Source organism: Camelus bactrianus, chromosome 19, assembly GCF_048773025.1.
Source record: "Camelus bactrianus isolate YW-2024 breed Bactrian camel chromosome 19, ASM4877302v1, whole genome shotgun sequence".
Lineage (NCBI taxonomy): Eukaryota > Metazoa > Chordata > Mammalia > Artiodactyla > Camelidae > Camelus > Camelus bactrianus.
Window position 1 is genome coordinate 42,514,839 of NC_133557.1, and position 16,186 is coordinate 42,531,024.

Consider the following 16,186-nt stretch of genomic DNA (forward strand, 5'->3'; position numbering starts at 1 on the left):
TTTTCCCTTTCTTGAGTTTTAATTGTTCAATTAGAATTTTTGAAAATAACTATTAATATGTTGCATTGGTCTCCCTAGAAACTTGATGTGTTTGTGCTTTTCAGTTTTCAATTTCTTAAAAATGTAAATACACTCTTGTTTTTAAGTAGTCCTTTTTCACTAGATATTTGTTTACCTCTTTATAGTTAAAATATTTTCCCAATGAATGAATCGGTGTGCATGTTTTAAAAGATACCTTACTTTATATTTTTCTTATTGTAACAGTTATATTCATTGTAGAGAATTTAGAAAATACGGATAAACACAGTAATAACTTCACAATGGCCTCTAATCTCACCTAGAGATACAGTTGTAAGGTTTGAAATTGAGAATTACAAGTCCTCTCACATTGTTCTTCTTTTTCAAGTACATTTTGGTTACTGAAACCCTCGAATTCCCATATGAATTGTAGCAGCAGCTAGTCAGTTTCTGCAGAGGAGCCCGCAGGGATTGTGATCGAGACCACGTTGAATATACGGATCGTTCTGGGGAGCACTGCCATTCCAAGAGCGCTGTCTTCTGATCAAGGAATGTGCGTGGTTTGTCTGTCCAGGTATTTAGGTATTCTTTAATTTTTTTTTTTAACAACGCTTTGAGTTTACAGAGTTATTTTACTTTTTTTTTTTTTTTTTTGCCTTTATACTGAGGACAAGTGTGCCAGGTACCGGGATCAGAAGTGTATTTGAGCCCCGCCACTTGCTGCCACCATGGTCGCTGCACTCTTGCTTCACCCGCTCTACAATCTTGCACAGAATAGGACCTCAGTAACTCTCTCTCTCTTGAATGATTATATGCTTGTTAGATGATGCTTGAGAGTCCGTGTAATGATTTCTTTTCCCCAGCCTTTCCCCACTTCTTTACTATGCCCCTTCTCTTCCTTTCCTCCAGCCTGGGTTTCAGTCTACCTGTGCATTGATTTTTCTTGTCTGTAGACACTTCCTTTCACTGGTTCACGATAATTTTACATGTGGGCTGTGGAAAATTGCTAGATGTCAAGAAAGAGCCAATCCATTGCATGCTAGTATTTTTAGAGTGTATTATTGTTTTATCGATTGAAATTAAATCAGGCTGACCCCCTGAGCCCTCCCCTGAGCTGTTTTCGCCTTCCTACAGGTGACACTGCTCTGGTTGCTGAATGTGCCCTTTCCTCAGACTTCGTTTTGGAGTTAAGTCACCATCAGTGGAGCCCTCTCGTTAAAAGATGAAGAAAACATTTGCTCCTTCTCCCTGGCTGGGGACTTGGATGAGATGAGGTAACAGATAAAGAATGGAGCCCCACCTCATTCTAACACCCGCTCGTTCCGTTCCTTTCTCCACGGAAAAAGAGTACAATTCAACACTATAAAGATTGATTGTGAGCAAATGAGATAGACAGGACAACCGATCATTTATTAAATATCCTTTCATGCCAGAAACAAATGTATCATACACACAAAAAGCACACAAAGCACGGTAGTACCGTGATTACAAACGTGGGTCCGAGTTCAAGTCCTGCTCTGGAGTGACCAGTCCTGTGAGATGGAGAACTGGTAGGTCGGCTTAGCCTCTCCCGGGCTTGTTTTCTGTCCTGCAGAGATGGGGCTCGCTAGGCGTCACTCCCCCGTAGAGGTGCTGCAGGGTGTAAATGATGCGCGTGGGCAGCCCGAGCACAGCTGCTCGTTCCTCGTAAGTGCAGGAGAGCATAGCTTTTGCAGTGACGGCTTTATGACCGCCCCGTGTAGACTCTCAGTGCTCCAAAGGGTTGCCTTGTGGTTTGGAGATGGGATTCTCATTTCTGTAAATACCCAAGGATTGTGTAATTGGGCCCTGCTGATTTGAATCTATTCTTTAGAAAGTACATATTGTAGATATATTTTTCAAGCATGTGTGCTTTTTTCTTTTATTATTTATAGTTCTACCCTCTCTCTTGGTGTGACTTTTCATGGAATCCAGGAAACAGCCCTAAGCCACCTGCCTCTTCACTCTTCTCCGTGGCGGTTTTCTTCCCTGACTAGAAGAGGGTTCTGCATAGGAAATTTTCTTTGTTCCCCTTTTCTTGGAGTCTCTCTGTCTGTCTGCCCACCTCTCACCTGTCCATCTGTCCATTTCTCTACCCACTCATTCTTCTGACTTGTTCCAAAAAGCATTTCAGGCAGCTTACAGAAGAACAGATACCAAATATACAGGTGAGAAAATGGGGCCAAGTTCAGACAGTGAGGGTAGGAGGCAAGCCTGTGTGAGGGTGGCAGGCATGAGAGACACGAGTCTGCCCTGTGACTTTTAAGATCGACAGCAACAGTGTGCCTGAGGCTCCCAGCAGACACAGGGAAACAGGGTTTGTGGGAGGTGCTCACTGGCTGTGAAATAAATAAGTGGCTGAGGAGAAGCCCAGCCTTTCCAGCTACTAAGGCTTAGGAGAATATTTTGAGTGTCTTCAACATCAGATTATTTCATCTTTTCTTTTGTCAGAGTTCTACATATAGTTGGTTACATTCTGTACCTGGAAATTTCTCCAAAACTTCTTCCCACGTGAGTCCCATGACTCGGGAATGGGGTGGTTCTGCTCATTGACGGGGGTTGGCCAGAAACCGAAAATGACAGCTTCAAAGGAGCCTGGGATTTGTCAGTTATGTTTTGTCAGTACTGTAGAGTTCAAAAAATGCTTTCACAGTATCTCTCCATCTGAGGCGGCAGCGTGCTCTCTTACCAGCATCAGGAGCTCAGGGCCACGGGATGGTGGGGGCTGACTGCACTGCCGACAATACAGCTGATCTAGTCACTGCAGGTGTGGTTCTTTTACGTAAGGCATTTCATGTTCTTTACTTGAATGTTTCAACAGGGAGTTAATTAACTGAGTCAATTAACATTTAATAAATATGATGCTTTGTTGAAAAGACAGTTATAGACAGAATATAAGCTCTGAAGCCTTTAAAAACGGTTTCATTACTGAAATTTCATTAGGGGAGATACACAGTTTATCTTATTTATGCCTCTCTTTTAAAGTAACAAAGAAACAAGACAGAAAAGGCAGAGGATGGTTTCTGTTCTTCCTTTCTGCTTGCAGGTGCCCTCACCTCCAGTAGCATCCATCCAGACAGCAGAACTGACACTGGCCGTGCTCAGAAATGCCTCAGCCCTGAAGACACAAGTGACAAATAGAAGGGGGCCACGCCCTGTTACAGCAGGTGCTCTCACTTTGTGGATCCTTATGTAACTGAGCGGTGTTAATCAGGATTGCCTGTTCTACATTGTGTGGCGCTGCTCCAGTGTCTCCTATTTACTTGTTTCTGTAAGTATTCATGTAGTATTCCCCACTGCGTGGTACTAAACGTCTAAGAATGCTTTTTTCAGATGAAAAATAATATGCATTTAATATAATATGTCTGAAAATGGGGGCAAAAGAGTCTATCCTGGTCCCGCTACTCAGAGATAATAATTAACAATTTAACATTTATTTTCTGTTCTTTTCGTCAGTGTGTATCATCTCTGTCACAAAAACCAGTGAGCACTCTGTCCCTGTTTACTGTTCGGAGACCTCCACTTTGCATTCGACTTATTACATGTTTTTCTACAATATTCTATCTCCCCTGGCATGATTTTTAAAGACCAGTGTAGCATTCTGTCTTATGGAGGCATCGTCCATTTTACTTCGGACTTAAATAAACTTTTAAATTCCAAGTATACTTAACTGAAATACTGAAAAGAGAACTGTGGTGGTACAGGAAGGCCCCTAACTCCCTTCCCATTATTTCCTGAGAGTAAAAGCTGTTGAAAATTTGGTATATATATTTCATGACCTTTATGCCTATGAGATACATATATATACACATATGAGAAATCAATGTATAGGTGTGTGTATATATGCTTTATTTAAAAATGAGACCATACTATATGTTTTTCTGCAGCTCGCTTTATTCACTCAGGGGTATATCATGGACGTCCTCCCACTCCAGACTCACCCGGTCCTTTCAGATAGATTGGAGGGGTCTCCTGATGTGCAGGTGTCGTCTCTTGTCCACGGACACATTTGGTGGGAGAGTGCTGTGGACAAGGCCCAGGACCACGGCGAAATGCCGGCTCCCTCAGCGCCCGCAGCTCGCCTTGATTTACTGCATCATTGTCTTGATGGTGGGCAGTTAAGTTTTCTCCATTTTCCACTGTCAGAAAGAATGTTTGAGTTGCATCCTTCTTGTACAGACATTCCTGTGATCTTGTATGTGTATTCCTTTAGTTAAGGCTTCTGGAAATTTAGTCCCTGGATGTGACATTTACATTCATCACAGACTCCTTTCAAGTGACTAGAAATTCCTTCTCCATTGGGGAATGAAAAAATGCACAATTACTTATGTAACCAATTCTCTATCGCTGGATATGATTTCACTTCAGTTTTTCTTCCCACCTTTGTAAACAGTGCTGTGTAAATGCCCTGATGGGTACATCTTTTTGGACTGATATTTTTTTCCTAAAGGAAACGATTCCAGAAGTGGAGTTGAGTCAGTGTGTATGTACGTTTTTCAGAGCTTACAAATCCATTGATACGTCATCCTCTGAAAAAGTCGCTCATGATTTGTTCTCCCACAGATGGACACTAGCTAGAATATCTTAAAAATATTTGCCAATATGATAAGCAAAAGTGTTTTTTCATTGTTTTTGTTTGCATTTCATGACCAGTGAAGTTTTGAGCATTTTTCACTAATTAGCCATTTGACTTTTTTAAAATGAATGATTCCTTTTGTCCTTTGCCCACATTTAAGTGAGGGAGATTCTTGTTGCTTTGTGACAGCTTTTTGTATGTTATGAAAATTAACTTCATGAATTCATCAACATGTATCACAGAGCTTTTTCTTGTCATTTCTTTCCTTTCATTTTGTTCAGGAAGTTTTTTGATTTTTGTTGTGGCTCAAACTATTCTTAAGATAGTAAATGTCTTCCTTATGGGTTTTATCTTTGACATTATTCTTAGAAATACTCTCTTATAATGGAATAAATCTCTTCTGTAGGTTTTTTTAATCTCTAAGATGGAGATTATAATAGTACATGTTATAGTGAGGAGAAGTTGAGTTAATAAGAGCAAAGAGTTGTATTTGCTGTTACTAGTACTTTTTAATATTTACATCACTATCTGCAATTTATCTTGTGGTCATTATGACAGGAATAGAATTTATTCTTTCCAGGTGATTCTCTGTCCCAGGACAATTATCGAATTCATAATTTTCTCTTTGATTTGAAATCCCACCTGTACAAAATACTTACATACACTAGAGTCTCTTTTTGAGCTCATGGTTCCCTTCTGTCAATCTCCTTTCCTTACTCCAGCACCATATCTTACATACTGTAAAAATTTATTTAATAACTGGCAGTATGATTTTTTTTGATTCTTTTCTTCCATCCCAAAATTTCTTGTCAAGTATTATGACTTTATTATTCCTGAAGAATTCCAAAATATTTTGTTCAAGTTAAAAAAAATCAGATTGGAATTTTCATGGGATTTTTTAGTAAGTTTTGAATTATTCTTAGGAGGACTTACATCTTTACAAAACTGCTTTTCTCCATGCAATATGTTTATGTCTCTACATTCATACCTCTTACTTTAACCCTCAGTACAGTCCTGAAGTTTCTCCATTTAGAATATGGGCATTATTTTTGAATTTATTCCAGATTATTGTTTATGTTTTTGTTAATTTTGTAAGTGAGAATTTTTTGCTATTATATTTTTAAATGCTTAAAACTGACATTTAGAAAGGAAGATTCGGTTTGTCAATACTCACTTTGTAACTTGTCATTTAAAACTGTAAGTATTAAGTACTTGTTCCAGAATCCTTTCTTTTCTGTTTTTAAAAATTTGTTTCCAAGATTCTCAAAATGGTCATAGCTAAGTAGTATAGGTGGGGAGACAGATGGAGAGAGGTAGTGTGGCTCATGTACAAACTATGAGCACTTTCATGGCTGCCTTTAGGCTGGAGAAGCCACAGAAGAGCCCAGGTTAGACCAGGGATGGCTTTTTATGCACTTGAAAGCCAGCTTTCCTGCCTGTATGGTGAAGCCTTGTGGGCGTGGCAGGTAGATGATCAAGGTCTGATCAAGGTCATTGGCTGCACAGAGCGCTGTGTCTGTGAGAACTGGAGACCATCGCCATGGGAAATGCTTGGCGCCAGGAACACTGCAGGGGAGCTGGGGAGCCTGTGTGTTAAGGATTTTCCAGCACTGGGAGTGGGAAGAGCAGACTCTGCATTCAGGTCTGAGTTTGAATTCATCCTCTCTTGTTTACTGGTCCTCTGACTTTTGTCAAGTTATACATCCTCTTTGAACTCCTGTTTTCTTGTCTCTCAAAACAGGAGAATTACAGCCTGCTGCTAGAGTGTTTGATCAGTGTAAATGATTTGTGTCTATAAGATGCCACGTACAGTCACAATCTCAATGAGAAATGGGCTGTCGCCTCTTCTTCTGCAACTCAGTGCTCGATAAGACATTGGGGGAAAGCCAGTCAGTAATTTGTGTGTGATGCAAGTAGGAACAAAATTAATGCATTTCCTTTCCTTAGCAGTATTCTTACTTCTTTGCTTCATTTACCTCTTTCCTCCTTTACTCTCCCCTTTCACCTCCTACACCAAAAGAGACTGAGTTTGTCTCAGAACACTAGATTCAAATTACTTTAAATGTTGGCTCATCCCCATGAAATCACAGTGACATTAAAAAAAAACCTGTACACGTCCCAGACATGATTATATTTGATTTAAACACACACACACACACACAATCAGGCTACCTCCCATTTGCTGAGGGAGAAGGACCACTTTTTCTGAGTTTTCATTCACTGAGCGTGAGAGCAATGTCTCTTAAGCAGAAATTCGCCTGGCTTCTTGCATGGTTTTTTAAATTGGATTTCTGCTTTGTGTCCACAGAAATATTCTCCTATTAGAAGAGGGGAAGTGGAGACATAGATATTCTGCTGAGATATTGGTGTCATCATATTTGAGTTGGAAAGGACTTACGACAGCATAGAGTCGTAACTTTTTATGGGTGAGAATCCATGATAGTGTAACTTGGACAAGAACCCGGGTCTTCTGTCTTCATGTCCACGCGGATGAATAGGCAACTGGGTGGGGGATGGCAGGGATCCTTGCTTGAGTTCCGGGGTCTTGTTAGTTTCCATTGTTCAGCTGCCTTTAGTTTATGTCCATGTGGCCTCTCATGGGAAGGTCACTCTATCCTGATAGATTGAGTTTCTAATCAGCAAAAAGGTCTGGACCCACTCATGGTTCCCAGAGATTTTCTGCTGACCTGCTGACACTTTATATACATGAGACCTAAGAAACTGCTGGATATAAAATCCTTATTGTTATCATTTGCCCTCGAGTTCCACAGGAATGGGGTGCTGTCTCAGGTTGTCTAAGGCCAGCTCTGAAAAAAATAGGGTGATAGGCTGTGCAGCTGGACACTCCCCAGTCGAATGGGATTTCCACCTTAGTTTTTAGAATCAGGCAGATTAGTTCAAATCTTGCCTTTACCAGTTATTAGCTTTGTGACCTTGAGGAAGAAACTTTACTTTTTTGGGGACAAATTTTCTTTATCTGTAAATAAGTTCAGTATTTATTTTAGGGTTTTTGTTTTAGAATTGAATGAGCTAATTCCCTCATTTATTCCTAAAATACTGATCACATGGTTCTATGCTGGTGACTTAGTGGTTGATTACTAAGGGACTCAGTAGTGAGAATGTGGGTGAGGCTCCCTGGATAATAGAGCTTATATTCCAGGATATGCTTGTAAAAGACTGGATTGCAGTGGATTTTTAGTAAATGTCCATTCCTTTCCTAATCCCCATTGATTGTGTATATATCTTTATACTAATATATGAACAATTTTTTATTGCAATTTAAGTCTTTTTGTAGTATTTAAAGTATGTAGCTATCACAAAAATACGTGAAATAAAATGATTTGACTTTTATTTTCTTTTCAATAAGCAAAACAAAATAAAATAGAAAAGAAAAGAAAAAGTTTTGAAGGAGTAGAAATAATTTTATTTCCATGGAATCAACTCCCTATGTTAGGTTTTTTAGTTGTGTTGTTAAACAGCATATAAAATTGATAGGTAGTGACTTCAGTGTTGATAGCTAGGTGAGTGTAGTTTCTTTTTGTGGTTGTCTTTGATGAATTATTTGCACTAGATCATAAATAATGTGCATGTTACATATTGGAAATGAGGAAACAGTGGAGACATACTGCCTCCAATGCAGTCATTTTGTTACCGAGTCCAAACTCATTCTGCTCACCGAATGACAGGCCAATAAACTGAGAGATGAGGCGTTGGAGCAAGGAATAGTGACTTTATTTGCAAAGCCGGCAGACCCAGAAGATGGCAGACTGATGTCCTGGAGAACCATCTTCCCCAAGTCAGAATTGAGTCTCCTTTTATACTAAAAAGGGGTGGGGCTGCGGTTGGTTGTTGGAAACCTCTTGTTGTATGAATTGCTTGTCCTTTGAATCCACTCTTCTTGCAGCTGTCCATGTGGATCAAATCATGTTGCCCCTGTAAAACCTCCAAAAATAAAACAAAGTTATTCTCTATTTTGCAACTTGCCATCTCTACATAAGTGCAGATGAGTTAGCATCCTTCAAGATCACGGCCAGGAGAAGAGGCTGTCCTGGATATTTCAGTCTAAAGGCAACTTTCTTTTACAAATGGTGCAGAGATAGCAAGTCTGAGCCTAGAAAACAGGGCACAGGCTTAAAGCCAAAGGAACAGACCTAACATGGGGTCAAAATTGTTCTTTTCTATTACAATTCCCTTTTCCGCTTCATAGATAATTTTAGTAAGAAACATGAGCAATTTTGTATTTTTGCTTCTAAATAACCGATAAGTGGGCCAACTATATTTTTGTGAGCAGGGATGCTGTGCGGGCATAGGGGTCACAGCAAACTCTTGTTGGGGGTGGCCGACCCTGGAACATGTCTGATGCCCCGTGAGTGTTGGTGAGGGCCCCCCTAGCCAGCGGCTCTCTTCAGGAGCCAGCATATTGGCATTGATATCTGGAGACCTCATTTTCGGCTGCAGGAAATTTTTTAGATACTGTGATTGAAAAATCACTCCAGCTGGGGATAATTAGGGAAAAAAGGAAAAGGAAAAGGGTTTGGAGTAGAGTAGAAGAGAAGGACATCAGATCACGGAGCCTGAGTGCTTGGCAGCGGGGCTTCGGGGGAGAGGGGAGCAGACGTGGGGAGGTGCCTGGCCCCGGAACCAGCTCCTGCACCTGTCCCCGTGCCCAAGCCACATAGCTTTTAATTGGGCCACCTCTCTGGGCTGGATGTCACCCTGGACAGAACCTTGAGAATCGAAGGTAAGGGGTGGGCAGCACTCACCTAGGGGGTCACTGTGGATTTCGGTCAAGTCCACAGTGCCTTTTCTGGTCATGTGTCTTCACTTGTCCTTTATCTCAGGATCTGAGGAGGAGGAGAAAGGAACTCAGGTAGAGATCCAGGAAGATATCCGACTGTATTAAGAGAGGACAGACACAGTGACACTGGGAGCGAGGACACTTGCAGCAAAGTAAAATTACTTCACAACTATTGCTTCAGAGCTGCAGGTGTGAGAGAGCCTAAGCCTGTCTCAGAGTGCAGGGGACAAGCAGAAAGGAATGCCAAAATTTCCACTGAAAATTGAAATTATGTTAAATAGCCTGCTACTGTTGCTTGTATCACTTGAATGAATGCAGGCATATTTCTGTGGGAATTTATAGGTTCACTCAACCCCACCAGCCCCTCTTGCCCCCATCGGGGATGGCATTTCTCAAACACAGTGCCCCTCCTGCTTGGGTGGGCCATGCTGCGTGTCCTCGACTGGGGCCGGGCTGCTGCAGGGCACTGAGTCCCCGAGGCGCGGCCTGGGAGACACGACAGGAGTATCTCTGCTCTCGACTGAGGGCCTCCTTTTCCCCCTGCAGTGTAAGAATGCCGGTGACTGAGTTAGAAGCATGCTCCCAAGCTGTCCGTGTCCTTGTCATTCAGAAGCGGACCCTGGAAGCTTCCGAATTTCTCCAGAATGCGTTCTACATTCACCTTCGACAGGTGAGTGTATGTCTTTACACAAGTGGAGGAATTACTGCCGTTTTCCTGGAACTTACTCACCACTAGTCTATCTGATTTTTCTGTGCTAGGATTCAGTATGGCCTGCTAAAATATCTGGAGTCAGATCTTGAAACACTGATGAAGAGGATCATTTATTTTATTTCTATATATGATAGCCTTTTACTTTCAAAATTCAGAATTTTTGGTTCTTTCAGGAATTTTTAGGGGGTTGGCGAAACAACTTTGCTCTTACCATCTTTGAGACCTGTTGCTTTGTGCTTCTCACCTGTCTTCTGTCACTTGTGAGGCGATTACATTTGTGACCCTGTCCAGGTTGTTCATGTTATAAAACATATAGTCTGTAAAAGTACAGTCCCTTTTACTCCGAAGACATTCCACAAATACTACTAAAACCTGGGTGTGGTTTTAAGAAGACAGAATCATTAGAACATGTACTTGCAGGTTGCTAGTGCAAAATCCCCAAATCAATAGTCTAGCTCAACATCTAAAAATCTTTCTAATCTACCTTGGATTTGTATGGATAATTGAAGCAGTTTGCTAAGAACTCAAGACCAGGGTTAGAATACAGGCTGGTGTAGCACAGCAGGTCCTCATGAGCCAGCGCTGTGCCAGAGGGCAGGGCTGAGGGGGAGAGGGCGGGGCCTTGGGGAAAGGGGAGGGCCAAGAATGAGGGGTTCCTGCCGTTCCTGAGCTCAAAGTTTCATGGCAAACACCTTCACAAGGTGAAAAACTTGGAGTTTCTTCTAAGAACAGTAGGTTTGAAAAGAGTCATAAAAGCACGGGAGTGACAATATCCCATTTGTGTCTAGTATGGGAGAGCGGCTCTGGGGCCACTTGGGAGACTCGTGAGTCCAGGTGTGCAGTGTTGGTGGCTTCCACCTGAGCGGTGGGACAGTCAGTGGGACAGTCACTGGGAAAAAATGAACAGACTTTAGGCATGTTTAGATGGTAAAAAGGAAAGGATGAATGATGTCTGTGAAGGTAGGATGGAGTAAGGCCCAGGTTTCTGGGTGGATTAATGAGGTAAGTGATGGTCCTGCTGTGCTCTGAGGAGGGAAAGCTGCAGAAGGAGCTCTGGGGGAAAACTGATGAGTTCAGCTGTGGGAAAAGTGAAAGGCTTTTCGATGTGTGCTCTGGGAGCTCAGGTGAGAGCAAGTAGCGAGTAGCGGGAGGGGAGAGAGACTGTCAAATCATTTTGTGAGCATACAAATAATTATGATTACTGATATACTTACACCTCTACATTGTGGATTTAAAACCCATTAACATTTTGCTATATTGACTGCAGAGGTTCCTAATTTTTTTTAACAGAAATAAATAGAAACAAAATAGCGGAGTTAAAGAACATCATAGAGTTGATGTGTGTCCTTGTATGTATTTTGATACCTCATCTGTTTATAACCATAATCTATAAAAAGTTAACTAGTTTAGCATAAGAGTTAAACAGAGGGACGTGACACACAGTGTTGGGGCTTGAAGCTGATCTTCTCAGGCAAATTATGTCGCCTCTCTGTGCCTTAGTTCCATCTTCTGTGACTGCCCCCGGGCCCCTCATCACAGCTGATTTCCTAGACTAGATGTTGGGAGGGAGGCTGCTGAAGGGAGTAAGAAGTGGCAACTGCTAGGGACACTGAAGAGAGACACAAAAAGTGATTAAAGCTGATAAACTCAGTACAAACAAATACTCTCAAAAGAGAAAGAATCCCGCAGTGTTTTGAGCCAGTTAGCGTAAGGGAAACAAAACCACGTGGACCCAAAGCTCTTGAGCATGTGAATATTGTGGGTGGGAGGGTGTCATCAGAAAAGGGTTGAGAAAAGGCCTTTTGGTTTCCCTTGATGTTTCCAGTAAGGATGGGGAGCAGAAGAGAAAACCCCCTGCTTCACAGTGGAAGCTGCTGTTTTGTGCAAAACTGACCAAAGGTTGGAGACCAGTCATCAGCGGTGCTGGCAAATGAAGAGACCTCGGGATTGGGTGGGGCACTTGCTGCGACTTCCAGGTGACCTGCTGGCTGGGGGCTGTGAGGCGGGCAGTAGGTTTGCAGGGTGACCCGGGCATAATCCCTGGCTCTGAGGCTGCTGGTCTGACTAGCAAACCTGGGCACCCGCAGTCCTAATGGGGCAGCTCGGGATGTGGCCTGGGACACCTGCCATGCTGAGGACGAAAAGAGGGCTTCCCTGAGGGGGTGTCCCTGCGGAGAGTGGAAACGCCCTCCTGCAGGGGAGGAAGAGCCTCTGAGCAGGGTGCTGGATGCACAGGCAAGACCACCCTGAGCACGGAGGGTTTGGGGTGCCGGAAGTCACACAGTGGCCCGAGCAGCCTTGTTCCTGAGAAACTAGAGGGAGAAGAGGCTGAAAAGTCAGGCTAGGGTCAGACCCTGTGGTGGGTTATGAGTGACAGTAAAGGACTGGTCCGACAGGCACGAGAGAAACCTGTGGGTGTCCCAGCGGGCGCGTCACACCGGAGGGTGTAGCTGAGTTACAGACTTTGCCACTTATTAGCTGTGTGAGTTTGAGCAAGATCACTCCACCTCTCTCTATACTGCTCAGTTGGCCTGCTCTCCACGGAGGACACTAGGGGTCAGCAGAGCATGCTGGAGGGCAGGCAGCCCGCCATGCTGCTGCGGGGTGTTCTCCCCCGCACGGCACTCTGCTGAGTTGACTCTTCTGTGAGTTTTTTTGCCAGATGAGCAGACAGGAAATTAATGAGTTCTGGTGGGATTGTATAATGACAGGAAGAAAGAGGGTCCCGTAGTTTTTCTGGACTAGAACATGCTTTTGGTTCCTGATCCAGTGTGTTCCATTACAGAATTGATGAGTTGTGTCTATTCTGGGACTTGTTGACTGAAAGAAATGTGTAGCCTGAAAGTTGAGAGTTATGCTTTATTTGGCGGGAGGACTCGAGGCGGGATGACAGCCTTCAAATCTGTCTGAGGGACTGCTCCCAAGAAGTAGGGGAGGAGCTAGGATTATATAGGAACTTTACAACAAAGACCAGGGAGTTGGAAGAATAAAAGATTGCTTGTTATCTAAAGAAATCCAGGCATCTCAAGTTCAAGAATTTAGTGATTTTCTTTGTATGGGAGGAAGTAAACATTTTGGCTCATTGAATTCATTCCTTTTACAAGCACCTAGTTATCTAGGGCCAGTATTCTGTCCTTTCTTATTCTGAGTCCCCTCAGAGGGCACCAGTCTGAGTGGCTGCCTAGGCTGAGCTATAGGCCTGTCCTCCCTGGGAGATGGCGGGAGCTGCTGATGACTTGTTTTCAGCATTCTTTGTTTACTGACATGGTTGCAGTATTTTCATTCACATTGTAGTATTTTCATTCACAGTGCTCCCCCTTGGTCCTAAATTAGACCAATATTTTGAGAGACATTTCATGACCAATTTTGTCCCAGGGTACTATGAAGGCTCATTCCTAGTTCAGGTTGAAGAAACTTCTGACCTGCCATTCAAGGTTTTAGGTGTTTTTATCAGGCCCTGTTGATACTAAAAGTTCTCTGGATGGCCTGTCTTACTAGTCTGTTATGATCCAGGAAATGTTTACCCTTCGTTGCTCATTCCCATACCTAGAATCACACTGTTATAATTATTTTATGCAGGGTTATAAATTTTATGTATTTCTTCAATATGATTTGCCATCATCAATCTTGTTGTAGGCCTAGCTACACTTTGGGAAATGTAAGAGAAAACAATCTTATAAAATAGACAGGATATAAGTAATACAGCTAGTAACGTTAATAAAGTCACGATTAAGAATTTAATAGTCGGGAAGTTATATTTTTGGGTTAAAATTTTTCTTGTGTTTCTGACTGAGTTTGAGTGATCTTACGAGAAAGTTCGTATTTATGCTCAGGCTTCGAGCAGGTATTAATTGGCCAGGTGAGGTCTCCCACCTTGTAAGATCATCAGTGGCCTAAACAGAACTATAATTTCCTTTTTAGAATAACGTTTCTGAAGGCTATCTACTTAGAGCCTTGGAGTAGGGAAACCCACCAAGGTAACACAGAAGTACTAGACATAGGTAATTTACCATAAACTTAACAATTGGAGTAGTTCATAATCAAAGGTAGGAGAAATTATCAAAGTAATTGGTATACAGGCCTGGTCTGGTGTCTTGGGTCAGCTGTCTACCTCATATGTCATCGTCTTCTCATCCTGGTCTGGTAGCTTTTTCTCCATTTGGGCATTGTTTTAAGGTGAGCAGTGCTCTATAGGCCAGTGCACTGCAGGGGCTCTTTCTGATTGGAAATGAATCAGAAAGTCAGTTTCCTTCAGCTTTGCTGTGTATGGTCTAGTTAAGAGTACCTGATAGAGTCCTTCCATTCATGTTGGAGACAGTTTTTTAAGTCATGCCTGTTCCAGTATGTATAATCCCCTGGCCGCAGGTCATGGGGCATTGGATCTTTACCCAAGGATATATTACTAAGTTTCAGAAAGAAACATAGAGTGTCCTTTTAATAATTCAATTAAACTTTGCAGCAATGTAACATAACAGCAAGGAATGATCTGGGAAGTGTCTTACTAAATATAGACCTCAATTAACAAAACGAGAATTTAATATCCACTAAAATATAATCTTTTTCTCTCTAAAGTTCCCTCATTTTTATCAAATATAGTTAAATCAAGGTGAATTTGTTTACAAGTTAAGTCTGATTATTTGATCATATAGGCTTTTTTAAATTGGCTGTGTTGGAACTTTTAATAAGGACTTTTAAGCTAGAATGTTAATAAGGTTTGCTAAGGCCAGGAAAGCCCCGTCAAGGGCTTGTCATAGATTTCTGCCTAACAGATTTAGGTAAATTCTTTTCTTTTTGAAGTCCTTAAAATACCTTGAGGTTCCTATACCTGTTAGGAGACGATCTTCCTAATTTATCTCATAGAGCCACTGGGGACCTTAAAGATTTTAGTCTCTTGAGGGATCAGATAGAAAAGATAACTGTTCTAAGTCTGCTTACATAGGTATAATTTATCAAATTGACGTGAATCATAACTAGTTTAAGGAGAAGAGTTTATGTCTGGTAAACAGGTTAAAAGCCAGAAGTATTTCAGACAAAATCAAATATTGTAATCATATTCATCAGTTTACTCAGTCCCATGTAACTAATTCTTTTAATCAGAGTTTTCATTAGACATTTAAAATTTCTTACCCAGTTTATTTCAGTGCTATAGTTTGAAATTTATTAGAAATCAGTAAATCTCCTTGAAGAGAGAGTATTTTGCAAAATCATCAGAAGAAAACAATTACCTGCCTATAAATGACAACAGAATTAACAGCATGGTTAAACAACATTACACTGTAATCTATAAAGAAACCTGGTCACAATAACCAGAATTATGACTGGTAACATTTCAGATATACCAGAATTTTAGGGAGTCCATATAATTTCTAGAATATCTATATTAATAATATTTTCTCATACAATATAACCTAGGAAGATTTATTATTCATTTGACAATACTTCCCATGTTAGTTAACATGCCAAATGAAACTTACTACTTTAAAATCTCTCTTTGAGATGTTTCAGGGACCCTTTGTAGCATCCCATAGTTAACTGGAGACTAAAAGAATTTTAATGAGAAATTGATATTTGGGGAGCTTGTTAAAAGTTTTCAAAACACTTGGTCAGATAAACGTATAGATCACTGTAAAGTAGTACTTACTCATTAACAAGAAAATATTTCAAAGGTAAAGGCACAACAGATCACTTAAGTCACATAAGAAGCTTTACAATTTGTTACTGAAGGTGGATTAATATTTTAAGAAAATTTTATCCCCTTAACAGAAAGAAAACCAAATCTAGTCTTGTACCAGCTTACTTCTAAGATTCATTTACTTTGCCCAAATTGATTCTAAACTTAGCCAATTCCGACCACGTACAAAACTCTTTTCTCAGGTTCCTCTTCCACAAGCCTTCCACAGATTTCTATACTCGTATTAGTGTGTCACTTATTTTTTCTTCCATTCAGAAGTAACCAGATTCAGGACAAAGTCACTATTTTTCATTAACAAAATATAATTCCATTCCTTATGTCTTCCTTTACATATTTATCTTAGCTTCCTAGGATACTGAGATCTTTCCCTTA

General features: G+C 41.3%; 1 long non-coding RNA gene across 1 annotated transcript; it reads left to right on the top strand.

Moving 5' to 3' along the window:
- Nucleotides 1-434: 434 nt before the first annotated feature.
- On the top strand, nt 435-10,080 carry LOC141574006 (uncharacterized). The gene is made up of 4 exons (XR_012500503.1): nt 435-592; nt 1,153-1,292; nt 3,083-3,307; nt 9,957-10,080. It is a non-coding gene; the product is annotated as an uncharacterized LOC141574006 (long non-coding RNA).
- Nucleotides 10,081-16,186: the final 6,106 nt, after the last annotated feature.